Genomic DNA, 14,399 nt, shown 5'->3' with positions numbered 1-14,399 from the left:
ACTATTGTTTCAAGATTTTTGAAACTCCGTTTTCTTTTCTTTTTTTTTATTTTTTTAAAGATTTATTCAGTTTATTACAAACTCAGATATACAGAGAGGAAGATCTTCCATCCGATGATTCACTCCCCAAGTGAGCCACAACGGGCCGGTGTGCGCCGATCCGATGCCGGGAACCAGGAACCTCTTCCAGGTCTCCCACGCGGGTGCAGGGTCCCAAAGCATTGGGCCGCCCTCGACTGCTTTCCCAGGCCACAAGCAGGGAACTGAATGGGAAGTGGAGCTGCCGGGATTAGAACCGGCGCCCATATGGGATCCCGGTGCGTTCAAGGAGAGGACTTTAGCTGCTAGGCCACACCGCCGGGCCCCGAAACTCCATTTTCTTAACGTCAGGAGATAAATGATGTGCAGATAGAAAGAGGAAGCTGAATTACCAATTAAAACTGTCCAGAGCGGGCAATAAGATGCTGGACTCTATGTTTGATATATGCTTGCAATGAGGGAATCTCAACTGAACTTGAACTGTGGTTATGCAACAAGGTGGAGGAATCAGCATGGTGAAAGGGTTTGGGGAGGGGTGGGGAGAATCCCAGTACCTATGAAACTGTGTCACATAATACAATGCAATTAATGAATAAAAAAAAAAACCACTGCAAACAAACAAACAAAAAACAAACTGTCCAGAGCAAAGATGATACTTGTTTTTGATTTTTCTTTCCCCACACTCATATCCCCCTGTCTGCTCCCATCGTAACCCTCAGAGCAGTAAGTGGGAAATGGAGCACCTTTCCTCAGCAAGTAGCTCAGCCCTTGCGTCTCTATCTCCCAGTGTCAGCTTCCATTCCTCTTTCTTTACCCATCGGATCCCTTCAAGCCACTCTGGCCATCTCCATGACTTCCCTCAACCTATCCATCTCACTTCGATAGACACAGAGTGGGTCTGGAGAGGAGAGAAGGTTCTGGGAGGAGAGGCTTAGTGTAAGGAAGGGACTCATACTAAATACACTTTAACTGGAGTAGATAAAAAGATATGTTTTCCAAATCTTTGTTCCCAGGTACCAATGACAGTTTGACTGATAAGGAATCTTGCTTTCCAACTCTAGTGGTCATGAAGAGTCACACATACACACTTCAAACCATGAAATTTATTTTTTTTATTTTATTAATTTCATTGCATTATGTGACACATTTTTTTATGCAATGGGATTCCCCCCGCCCCTCCCCAAACCCTCCCCACCCCATGGTGGATTGCTCCACCTTGTTGCATTTCCATAGTTCAAATTCAGTTGAGATTCTTTCATTGGAGGTTTTGACCAATCATAAAGCCCAGCATCTCATTGTCCTGGTAAGTTCAATGGCTTCTTGGTGAGACCATCTCTGGTCTGAAGGTAGAACCAGCAGAGTATCATCCCGATCAGGTAAAAAACCCAATATAATATTTACAACCATTTACGACATTATGGCATTAATTGACATGGTATTGATTAACCAATATGTTACTAGGGAAATGCAGGTTCTCAACCACAACCTGTGACTTCTTCATAGACATTTCAATTTTGGTTTATATTCAGCCATGTTCTATATACCTTAAAATGGCTATAGATTGCTATTCAGCTGTCTCTTGTCTACTTTAATGTTAGTATTTAGCATTTTATCTCATTGAAGCATGATTTTGCTGAACCTGCAAACCATGAAATTTATAACAGATAAAGACATCCACATTTGTACTGACTCAATAAATAAATAAGGAGACATAGCTTTGTCAACATCATTAAGAAGGTTTTGATTAATGATTGCTATCTGCCAAAGACATCAGATGGAAAAGCAGCACTCCACACATCTGCTACTGGTATGTGTGTGTGTGCATGCCAAAATTTACACACATGCCTTCCAGGTTTGAGCATTCACTCATACTCTCATGTTCAGGACCCAGGCTCTAGAAACCATGGGTCAACAGGTAATCAGGAGTTGCAGAGCTGTCCTAGCCCCAGCACCAGGGAGTGCCTCCCAAGAGCCATGGTGGTTCGGCCTGCGGGATTAGTTTACTTCTGCATTCAAAGGGTTAGGCTATCCCACACACAGAACCAGAGGATGAGCAGTCCTAGAGCTGTTCTCAAGGATGAATGGGTAGTTGATGAGGGCTTTCCCACTTCACTAATTATCTGCTGCACACTTAACAAGAGTTCCCCAAGAGTCCAGGTAAGTCTGTTCAGAGGTACAGGTGTCTGAATTTCCCAGTCACAGCCGTGTGGCTGGAAGAACCCATGCCAAGCCAGGCTTCCTGCTGAGGATCCTAGCTCCCCATCCACTGCTGCCAAATAGTGGGTGAATCCTGGGCTTGTGGGTGGTCAGAGTGATAACGGAGCTGGGCTTTGCACGCTGACCACTCAGCTGTGAGCTCTGGGGTCTTGGGAGTCTGGAATTACTGCCCTGGGACATCCATGGATAAGGCCACATACAGTATGTATAGGTGAGGAATGAATCCTGAGGGACACTCAATGACAGGGTCACTATACTTGCAGGTAAGTGAGGGGACTGAGATCTGGTGGTATGGAGGGGAAAGACTGGAAAATTTATATGGGTCAGACTCACGCACCAGCCCACATGGGAACCTGCCAACAATTACGGTATAAGGACCGAGAATAGTCTGGGCAGGTTCAGGCTGCAGCACCTGCATTTGCATCCTAAAACAGGTTGGCGGGAGGAAGGGGTGGGCCACATCATTCACCAGCTCATACTACATCAAGTTGTAGCAGACTACGCCAGGCAAGGGCTCTAACACCCACTGGCATGCATGAGATCTGTGTGTGGGAGCAGGCCAAGTGGGGGAACCTGGGAAACTCCCCTAGGGTGTCATAGCACCTGCTGGTGAGCATGTGGTCCAAGCCTGGGATTCAGCCAGGCTGGGCAAGGTAGATCGAACTGTTAGCTAATGTGTGGGTTGGTTTTGGAAGGGAGCAGACCAGACAGGGCTGAGCAAACCTTACCTTACCAGCAAGAGCAGAAGCCAGGCTGGAGCACAGGTCATGCTGAGCTAGGTTGTCACATCTACTGGTTTGCAAGAGCCTGAGATGGAAGCAGACTGAGCAGAGCCAGGTTCCAACACCCACCAGGGAGAGTTGGGACTGGGGACAGGCCAGGTCAGGCCAGGCTACAGCATCCAAAGTGAAAGGCCAAGACACGTAAGGGGCTATGCCAAGCTGGATCAGAGCAACCACTGGCACATGTGAGATCTGTGGCTAGGAACAGGCCTGGCTGGGGAGCTAAGGGGTTGCCCTGGCTGGGTTGTGGTTCCCACTGAGTGTGAAGGCCAGAGTTGGGGCTGCTGTCTAGTCTGGGTAAGATTGCAGTGTTCCTCTGCATAAGTGTAGGCTGGGTCTGGGGTGCACCAGACTGGGCTAGACTCCAGCTCCCACTGGTGCTTGTGAGAACCAGGGTAGATGTAGAATGTGTTAGGCTAGGGCTCTGTCCCTGCTGAACCATGTGTGAGCTGTGTCTGGGTGTGGACTAGGCTTGGCTTGGCTGTAACACCCAACAATAAAAACAGAATGGGTGAAGGCTGATCAGAAAAGGCCATTGTTACTGCTAGAACAGGAGGTGGACTAAGAATGGCTGGGCACTGACCCACTGGTATGTGTGAGATCTGGCATTGAGAGAGGTTCTGATGCAGGAGCGTAGGCAACTCCTCTGTCAGGACATAGTACCTGCAGGTGAGTGCAAGAACCACAATAGGGAGTACCCTAGACCAGGCCAGGGATCAGTATCCACCAGCATACATTTAGCACAGGTCAAGGGTGACCCAGGCTGGGCCAGTTCATATCACCCGCTGGTTAATCTGAGCACCAGAATGGAGTGTGGGCTGGGCTGGGTTGGGTCTCAACACAAGCCAGTTCGCATGAGGGCCAGGATTGGGAGCTGGGCTAGGCTATTGCCCCCACCAGTGTAAGTTGGAATTGGGGATGGGTCGGGCCCAGGCAGGCTACAGCACTCACTGGCAAACGTCAAGGAGAGGTAGGCCATGCCAAAATGGGCTGCAGCACTCAACCAGCACATGTGAGACCAGAGAGGGAGAGAGCGAAACTGGTAGCGGGAAATGTGATGTGGAGGGTTCCCCTGCTGGACCACTACTCTCACTAGAGAGCATGAGTTGGGATGGGGGCTGGGCAGGGCTACAACACTTGTTGGCCTCATGTATGCTGGATCAAGGGAAAATCAGGCTGAGTTGAAGATTCCTACCAGTGCATGCATAAGTCAGAGTGAGCGTGGGTTGGTTGGGTTTTGGTGCAGCATCAACTGGCAGATGCTGGCATGGGGGTAAATTCTGTCAAGTTAAACTGCAGAACGATCTGGAGAGTGCAAGATCTGGGAGTGGGAGTGGGCCCAGTAGAGAAACAGTGGGTACCTCCCTCTAGGGTTGCCACTCTGGTGAACATGAGAACTAGGACTGGGACAGGCATGGCAGAGTGGCACCCAGTGGCAGGTGTGCAGGCTGGATAGTGGGGCTGGTTGGGTTGAACTAGGCTTCCATGCCCATTGACATGCACAAGAGCTGAATGCGATGTGGGTCAGACAGGACCAGTCTGCTATACTTACTGACAAGCACAGGGACCAAAATGGGGGCAGGCCTGGTGGGGGTTATTATGGGTCACTCTGACTAGGCTGCAGCTCCCACTAGTACACATGAAGGCCAAGTATGTGATGGGCAGGATAGAGCTGGGCTGCAACACCCATTGCTTTGTGTAAAACACAGGGTTGGAGACAGAATTGACCCAGCAATTGCAACTACCAGTATACGTGTAGGCTGATTTGGGTGACAGACTGTGCCAGACCCTGTATTGGCAGGTACACACAAGAATCAGGTCTGGGATCACCTCAGGTTAAGTCTCTATCGAGATGCCCCCTCCGCCCCCAACTGAATTGCTGGACTCAGAACTCCAAGCATGTGGAGAATTGCAGATTCCATGGTTTGACTGTGGAGTGCATGTATCAGACCTGGGCCTTCTCAGTGGCTTAGATGGAGCAGTGGACAGCATATCCAGGTGCACATGGTGGACATGGCAGTATACTGGAGTCTGCAGAGAACACCTGGTACCATAACAGAGGATGGAGGACAGAAGAAGTCGATCCACTACCCCAGCCAAGTGTTGCCTGTGAATAATTGGGCAGATGGAGACTCTAAGGTGGACTATGTCAGCCAGTGGATTCTGGAGAGATTTCATCATGCTTGGAATGATGAGATCAGCAGTAATTCGGAACTGCTGAACTATCGAAACCTCTTGGGCAGGACCCTCAGAGCATGCCCCACATTGGGGACCCTGGGATGGTATCAGATGGCTGCCCTTCATCCCAGAGTACAGAGGTGTTTGGGAGGCTGGGTGTGGCTTCTCTCCTTGTCTCGTCTCTTCCCCCAGATACAGGATGGAAAAAAAAAAAGAGAATGTGGAAATTGTCATCTCATCCCCCTTCCTACAACCCATGATCCTTTGCACCCTATCAACTATGTAAAAATCACCAAAAATGAAAATAATTAATAATTTTTTAAAAAAGAGTTCCCCCAGCATGACTGAGCTCCCGTTGTTGGTGGTCACAGTCCCAATAATGCACTCTTCAGTTTTCTTTCATATTTTACACCTTTTTCCTCCAAATCCGGAGAAGAAAAGAAGCCACTGCTAGACTCTAATGAGAAACACAGATAAAGGTAAGATATGATAGGAGGGGACAATGGGGTGACCCAATCCAACATCCCCAGGAGAGAACACAAGGCTGCCCATTGGTGATGCGCAAAGGCAGGATGCTGGTTGTGAAGTTGACTCAATGCTCACAGCATACATCTTTGGAGAACTCAGGCTGCTTCAATGACTGAAATGAGATAATGTGTGTGGAAATGTTTGGTAAACTTTGCCTCACATGAAAAATCAATATTGAGATACGTGACCAGACAAAGCCCTGCCTTCATCCCTTCTCCCAGGACTGGACTTGGTGAAAACTGTGACAATCAAGCGGTTTATGGTCTTAGCCACAGCTTTCCTTTCTGGGCCCTATCCCAGAACAACACTGCCCCATCTCCCTGGAACCTTCTACTCTTTTACCTCTTTCAGAATCTGCTCACAGAAAAGTTTCTGATGTTTATCCTATGCCTGTTATGGTGATTTTCAGCAAAGAGGTTTCCTTTCTGCCATCCCTGAGTAGCCTACTTACTACTGTCCGTGAAGTTTCCACAGAGGAACTGCCCTGCACAGCAGCCGTGTCCTTGGGAGACAGGGGCTGCCAATAGTCAACACAGTAAGTTCCATGCATGGTTCTTGTCAAGGTGGATCAATTTTCAGCTCCAAACCTAAGCAGGAAGTTGATTTCTTTCCCCAAAAGGAGTAACAGAAAACTTTCCCCTTTCCCCCACACATGGAAAACACAGGGTAGGGGAAAAGGAAAAAGATAGGTCTGTCTGGTTGAAAAAACAAAGCCAGCAGTCAGCACTTGGCAGATTTATTGGAGGGAATAAAGCTCTCCCCAAAAATCGATGGACAATGATTATACTTAAAGTGCCCTTTGAGCGATTACATTAGCAGAGACAGAATGGTCTGTAAATAGTAACGGGGTCCTGATCCAAAGAAATGACTTTAACAGGACCAAAAACTACCAACGGGTGAGAAATCCCCACCTCCCTGCCCTGCCCACCAAGGCATTCAAAGGAGAAGGGGTTTTCCTTGCTGGATCAGATCCTGGCCTCTTTCCTGTGCAAAATGCAGGTAAGGGAGGAAGTCGGGGAGGCTTCTGATCTACATAACATCTAAAGGAGAGGACAGGAGGGAGGGAAGAGACAGAGATGGAAACAAAGAGAGGTGCTGAGGAAGTGGATTTGGGGATGCATGAAATATGGAAAGATATTATTAGAAGATATTATTATTGGAAAGGCAGATATGCATAGAGAAGGAGAGATGGAGAGGAAGATCTTCTGTTCATTGATTCACTTCCCAAGTGGCTGCAATGGCTGGAGCTGCACCAATCTGAAGTCAGGAGCCTCTTGCAGGTCTCCCTCATGGGTGCAGGGTCCCAAGGTTTTTTGCTGTCCTTGACTGCTTTCCTAAGCCACAAGCAGGAAGCTGGATGGGAAGCAGGGCCACCAGGATTAGAACTGACGCCCATATGGGATCCCAGTGCATGCAAGGCCAAGACTGTTGAATGAATGAAACAATGACTGATACAGACCAACATCAACCTGGAACATAAAGCTTTTACATCTTTCTCTCTTCACATTCAATTTATCAAACCTTTCTATCCTAAGTCACAATTTCCTTTGCAGGTTACTTTCTACAGACTGCCTCTGAGCCTTGCCAATACTGCCTGAGAAATATCAATTTCCATTTGATTATCTTCCAAACACCTCAATTATTACATGACACTGTCTGGGCAGGACCTTATCTCCATATAATGTGAACCAGAGAAAGGATCACCTCCTGGTTGCATCTTTGAAATGTCAAGCACCTTCATCATTGCTTAGCCCTGGTACTGCAGGGGAGGAGGCAGGAAAGACCTGCAAGCCTCCTCAGAGCTTGGCTGCCCAGGGGCCAGGTCATTGAGCACTCTGCTGCTAGAACTCAGCCCAACCAGGTTCTCCAGCTGCTTTTCCCTGTGCAAACGACAGAGGATTTCCAACTCTACTGGCTGTAACCCATGGTAGAAAATATATTTTGCAGTGTAATTTGCCTACATTTGCCATAGTTCAAATTTTAACATCTTAAAATTTGGATGTGTCTTGTGAACTATAACGTCTTACTGTTGATTGGCAACACTTTCTCTTTCTGGGTGGTACACAGATTTGGCATCTTACACCAGATGATAACTTTGAGTCAGTGAAACATGGTATGTATGGAAATGGAAAAAAATGCCTTTTAAGGAAAATATATATCTTCACTGCATGGTGTTCTATGATATGTTCCATGTGCCTGAGAAGTATCAATTATATTATATTTATCTTTCTTTTAATGCTATTGTCTATCACCCATTGAGTCAATTAGCCACCCTCTAACGAGTCTATCTGTTATCTTCAACACACAGTTACAAGCATATGGGGAGGTGTCCCTGAGCTCTGTGATTAAAGGGTTTTCACTAGAGGTGCAGGTCTGAGATTTACATGAATTGTCAGGAAATAGAATAGGTTATAATTAGGAGAGTGATCAAGAAAGATGAGGAATGACTTTACATCTGACAAACCTGGGTTTCTATATGAGCTCTCTCACTGACCTGGGAAATGTGGATAAGTTGCTTAACTTTTTAATGTCTCAGTTTTTGTTCCTGCAGAAGATCAGACAGTGTTCCTTCAACTGTGAAGTGTTGTAAACAAGAGAATTAAACAATGCAAAGTATGGGTTCAGGTCCTCTGTGTAGGGAGTACCCAGTTAATGGTACAATTATGTTGAGGGTGAAGATAATAACAAACAGCAGGTTTTATTATTAAAGGTAGAAGAAACAGAAGAACTTAACATGGCTTAAGCTGGTGCAAAGATTTTGATCATGATTGAAAACATTATAATCAATTTTACTTGTTTATTTTAAAGTCTTTTACTTATTCTGATTTGAAAAGCAGAGAGACGGAAGCAGACACAAGGATTTCCCTTCTACTAATTCACTCCCGAATATACACAATAGCCAGTGCTGTGCCTGGCTAAAGATAGGAGCTAGGAACGCAATCCAAACCTCCCACATAGGAGGCAGGGACTCAGCTACTTTGGACATCACTACTCCATGCTAGGGTGTACATCAAAAGGAAACTGGGACCTGGAGTGGAGCCAGGACTCGAACCTGGGGACTTTGATATGGAATGTAGATGTTTCACTACACCGAATGCTTTTCATCACAATGAACAGTGCTGTTTCTTTGAAGTCTAACATTTGGTGAATCCACTGCAGGCACCTGTGTGAACCACCTGTGGGTACTCACCCATGGGCACAACATCCTTATGAGAGGGCTCTCTTGCTTTCACAGTACAGGTGTACAGACCCTGGGTTCAGCCAAGCCTTTCCAACAAGGTGATGTTGATTTTATATATCATGTACTGAATACATACTTAATGAATGCATGAGTTTCCTTGTCTGTTCACTGTAGTGATGTATTTTTCCTATATCATGCCCTCCCTGATCGAATATTATGGTCTGTTGACTATCTGAACTTAGTACTTTTACTTGATCAGTCTCACAAAGTCTCCTTTTCATTTCCAATTGTTCTTCTCTTTTATCAGTCTCTCTGTCAATCCTTGTCGACCTAGATGTTCACTTTGGTTTCATCGTCTATTTGATCTCCCTTCTGATGTTTCATTAGCATTTCTTCTATAGTTTCTCAGGGTGATTTCCCATGATTCAGCTATTAAAACTTTTCAACCTTTGAATAACTGAGTGAATTGTTCACAGAGGCAGAACCTTTTTTGATTACATAAATTAACCTTCAGAAATGCATTCAATTATTAGAAACACTTTAATGCACCATATTAGATTCAAAAAGGTTGAGGCATGTTTAATATGACATGTTTTAAAATTCTAAATTAATTTTAAAAACTAAATAAATGCTCAGAGAAGCATGGCATTCTAATAAACAGGTATTTCCTACCTGTCACTTGTCATTATCAACACTTGCAAATGAACAGGTGTGGATTTCTTGTGAAATGAAAGTGCTTGTATGCTCATAGACAGAACTGAATTTGTAAAACATTCCTGGAAACTCTTATCTGTATTGGAAAGTAAGGAGGTAGATAGTCAAGAAGAAAGAACAGTAGGGAAGCCAAATTAGTAAATCGGAAGGTAGAGAAGCAGGCAGAGGAGGATGGATAGTTGATGGATGGATGGATAGTGGATGGATGGATGGATGGATGGATAGGTGTGAATAGAACAATCAAAACAGATAATGTGGATAATTGCAACAATCCTTGTTTTGTTCTTGTTTTTATAATCAAACATGAGAATATCATCAATGAATCCCATGTTACAAATCTCAATTTATAAACAGTGATCACTACATCATCTCTTTAACTACCCAGCAACAGAGGCAAAAGAAATATCTCTACTTGTCATGGAAGCGGACACGCAGTCTCAGAGAAGTGAAGTGGCTATGTCTAATGGGATGCCACACACAAATCATAATGATGGGCCTCAGTTCCTAGGCTTTTAGTTCCAAGCACCTTCTACCACACAGGTAGGCAGAGGCAACAAGACAGTAAGCTGAAAGCAGAGGTAGATCTGCTGTCCCCATTCCCTCTCTGCAGAACTGTTGTTTACATTTAAAATAGAGAATCCTCTCAAGGGCATCACAACTGTTGGCCCAAGACTTTTTTTTTTTTTGCCACCTCAGAAAATAACATTAAAACAAAATGACTTTAGGTTACCACTTATGCAATGAACAGCCTTAGACTCAGGCAAGTTTGTAAATGGAACATTTTATTTTCTAGTCTTCCTGACCAGCTCCTCAAGAGCCTCAAGCCCCTCTATCTCTTAAAATGAGGCACTGAACTAAGAACTGAAATATTTTGATGCCAAGGTATGATTTTTGCTCCTAATCCAGGTATCTGACACAGACTAAAGGTACATTCCCTTTTGAATTTTGATAAAACTGGCCCTCAAGTGCTACTTGCTGGTCATCTCATTTGTCATCACTCTCCACTTAACACTGGGCCCTAATTATCAGTGTTAGAACACACATCAGTCCTTGAAGGGATAATGCAACCTTGCTCCATTAATTGGGTCTTTTTTTATACCTAGTGCATGCCAGCACTTCTTATGTATTTGTAATTCTTACAATATAGAAGGCTATTACTATTCTTACTCTACAGAAAGTAAAACAGAAGCTTGAGAAGGCCAAATCAACTCATCAGAGGTGAACATCTGGGATTCAAACTCACATCTGCTTGATTTACGTCAAAGCCCACAAGATTAGTGTAATATTACTCCCGCAGCATTAATTGTCATTTAGCACCTGAGTTTTTTCTTTCCAGACTCCAGCTTACTAGGGATTTAAACCCCCAAGTTTTCAGAAACACAGTATCTTGCATCCCAGCTTTTTAGACTATGAACAAAGATTGCTTGACAGCATGAGAAATTTGAGCAGCTGCAGTGAAGAGCCCTCTGAAGTCTGATACAGATCAGGAACAGAGAGAAGATAAGAGGTGTGTATATTATGGATTATGGGCACAAGGCTTGGATAAAAAAATAAAAAAGATCACATTGTACCGAAAAATGGCCTTATGTGAGGTAAGAAAGAGACACTCTACTTGTTGGTCAGATCCTGTGATGCCAGTGCAGCTCTGAAGGTGGGCTAGGAAGCAGGAAAGAAGGTGAAGAGCAGAAAGACCAGCAAAAACATGACCCCGGCCCTCATTCTGCAGCTTTGTGGTAAGAGAGGCTGGAAGGAGCTGAAGGACAGAGGACAGGAGCAAAGACGCCATTGGAAGAAGACAACCCGGGGAACAGCCAGGCCCCTTTGGTTCTTTGAGTTGCACAGGGCGGCCATTTCCAGGTCTTGCTTTCCTTGAATTCTAACCATTAGAAATAGCAACAACAAGTGCATGACTCTTCCTACAAATTTAGTTCTACTAAAAGCTTCCATGAGAAGCTGGGCAGGTCCTACAGTAACAACTTTTTGGAGCACAGTAGCTACAGCAGAAGCAACGGGCTCAGAGGAAGGAGCAATGTGCCCCTGAAGCACTTCTAACCAGCCCTGGAGCCTGGGAGAGGATGCCGGAGGAGGAAGAGAACTGAGTTGCAGGAACTGAAGGTGCCCTGAGAAAGTCTAAAATGGGCAGGGTGGATGAAGAGAATTATTTGGAGGCTTGGGAGATGTGGTTGGTGTGGCACACAAACAAGAGAGATACAGCCTTCCAGTTAGGAACTAAGCTTTGGAAAGGCACTGGAGAGGTGCCCACAGCTTTTTATGCATTGCTTTGGCCAGCATGGAGGGCTGTCTGAAATGGTATGAGAAGATGAAGTGAAAAGCTGTCTTGAGAAATACCTTCCTGGGGTGGCTGTGACACTTCTCTGTGTCTTTCCTAAACTGTAAAACAGAAGAAATAATCCCTGCTTCACAGAAACTTCAGGATTAAAAGAGTTGTGTCAGAAGTCCACACCTTCTCTTGGCATAAAATAGATTTTCTGTGAATGGTTACTTCCTTGGTATTAATTAAAACAGGCACACAAGGGGCCCTTGGGGTTTCCTCTCACTTATGTTTTTGAAACATTGATTTTATTTTATTTTTTTTTTTTGAAAAAACAGAGTTACAGAGAGGGAGGAAGGGAAGAAGAGATGGGTGGAGGAGGGGAGGAAGAGAGAGGGAAAGAGAAACTTTCTATCAGCTGGCTCACTCCCCAGATGACTGCAATGACTGGAATTGGCCAGGCTGAAGTCAGTAGTATGAAACTCCATCTGGGTCTCCCATGTGGATGGCAAGGACCCAAGTACTTTCGTCATCTTCTGTTCCTTTTTCAGGCTTATTAGCAGGGAGGTGGATCGGAAGTGGAGTACCAGGGCTGGAACCAGTTCCCATAGGGCATGCTGGCATCACAGCTGGTGGCTTAATCTGATATGTCACCAGCTGCTCTTCCACATGTTTTTAAGGGGATGCTGAAAGGTAGCCTGGAATCTCTCTCAAATATAAGATGAAATCTCCATCCCACCCACCTCCAGGGCTTGGCAGAGGATTCCACCTGCCATTGTATACAGCTCCGGCTTCTCTTGTGCCCAGAGTAGCTTGCAACATAACAAGACCTGTGACCTGAATGTGACAAGGCACACAAGCAGGCACTGGGTCCAGACCACTTACTCTGATGGCCTCTGCCTCCTTGTGCATGTGCATGTGTAATGCACTCGTTCAAGAATGAGCCACATGTGCTTGTGTGTCCTTGTGCTCCTGCGTATAAATGTGTATCCTTCTAAATAGCTAATGCCCAGAAAAGGACAACGAATGGGCAAAACTAAGCCAAAGATAATTGTCATTGATTGATCTACTTAATGGCATGAAAAATGCCTGATTAGAGCAATGTGCATGGCTGACTGCTTAGCTAGAGCGCTGAGTGATGCTCTGCTTTTGTCTGTGTATTCTATGGATATCCAAGGCCTGCCCCTCCTCCCTCCCACCCTCTCTTCCTCTGCTTTTCATATAAAAATTTTTAAAAAGAGAATTCCATCTCTTGTTTACTGTAATGCCCTCATTGTCTTAAATAGTATCTGATATACAGGAAGTGTTCAGGAATAAACATTGAATAAATAAGTGAAAGGTAAATCAGCTGACTGCTTGGTGCCTCAAACAGGAACATCCTGTGGCACCAAATGAGCACCTGCTGCATGGGATAGCCGGCATTGCATGACTCTGGGATCCTGTTTGTGTTGAGTACAGTCAGAGTTGTGCCTCTGAGGCTGCAATTTGGAGGCCCAGCCAGGCCCATGCAGAATGAAGAATCTATCTTTCAATGAGAGTTCATTCCTCATTCATTTACACAAGTGTGGTGTGTGCAAAGTCTGGTCAGTACACAAAAGCATGTTGAGGAACGAGAGGTTTGAGGTAATTTCATTTCATGTCAGAATGTGCTGAGAACTCACTGATGCTTTAATTTTTTTCTTACAGAAATATGAACAGAGGGGAGTTTCCTTAACTTGCTAAATAATAAACACAAAAAATGTGAAGGCCTGAATACTTCCCCCTTAATATTACAAAAACAAGAATATCCGCTTTGGCCATTCCTATCCATTGCAGTAAATTCTGGTCAGAGCAACAGGTAAGAAAAGAAAATAAAAGGCCTATGGATCCTAAAGGAAGAAACAAAACTACTTATATACACATGCACATAATATTCACATATATGTATATATACATATTAAGTTTCATATATACATATATATACCCATATACATATACATATTAAGTTTCAAAGAATCTACAAAACAGTTCAGTAGCACTGTAAGAGGTAAGATTAACATTTAAAAATCAACTATGCTTACTAGCAATTAATTTGGATATTTTTATGGATATATATTATTTTTCATAAAGTGCCATGAATGATTGCTCAGAAAAATGAAATACTTAACAATCAAAATATGCACAGGATTAGTATGTTCCAAGCTACACATTCTGATGAAAGACATCAAAAACTAAGTAAATGAAGACATACCATGTTCATGAATTGATAGATTCAAGATATCAATTCTTCCAAATGACTATGCAGGCTTAATATAACTCTTGTTAAAATCCTAGAAAGGTTTTCTGTAAATAAAAACAAATTTTTCTAAAAAATAAATGGAAAATCAAAATAAAACAGTTTTGGAAAAGTAAAGAAAGTAGAATAAATCAGCCCACTCAACTTTAAGACTTATGAAGACTTATGCTGCTTTATTAACTAAAATGACATGGAGGGGGATAGACATATAGA

The 14,399-nt window shown here is 44.3% G+C and overlaps 1 pseudogene; it reads right to left on the bottom strand.

Annotated features, from left to right (window-relative positions):
* The window catches only part of LOC101528734 (large ribosomal subunit protein P2-like), a 225,316-nt pseudogene extending 213,965 nt beyond the window's left edge, over nt 1-11,351 (bottom strand).
* Between the last annotated feature and the right edge of the window lie 3,048 nt (nt 11,352-14,399).

The sequence above is a fragment of the Ochotona princeps genome, chromosome 17 (assembly GCF_030435755.1).
Source record: "Ochotona princeps isolate mOchPri1 chromosome 17, mOchPri1.hap1, whole genome shotgun sequence".
Taxonomy (NCBI): domain Eukaryota; kingdom Metazoa; phylum Chordata; class Mammalia; order Lagomorpha; family Ochotonidae; genus Ochotona; species Ochotona princeps.
This window is presented reverse-complemented; position numbering and strand designations above follow the sequence as displayed.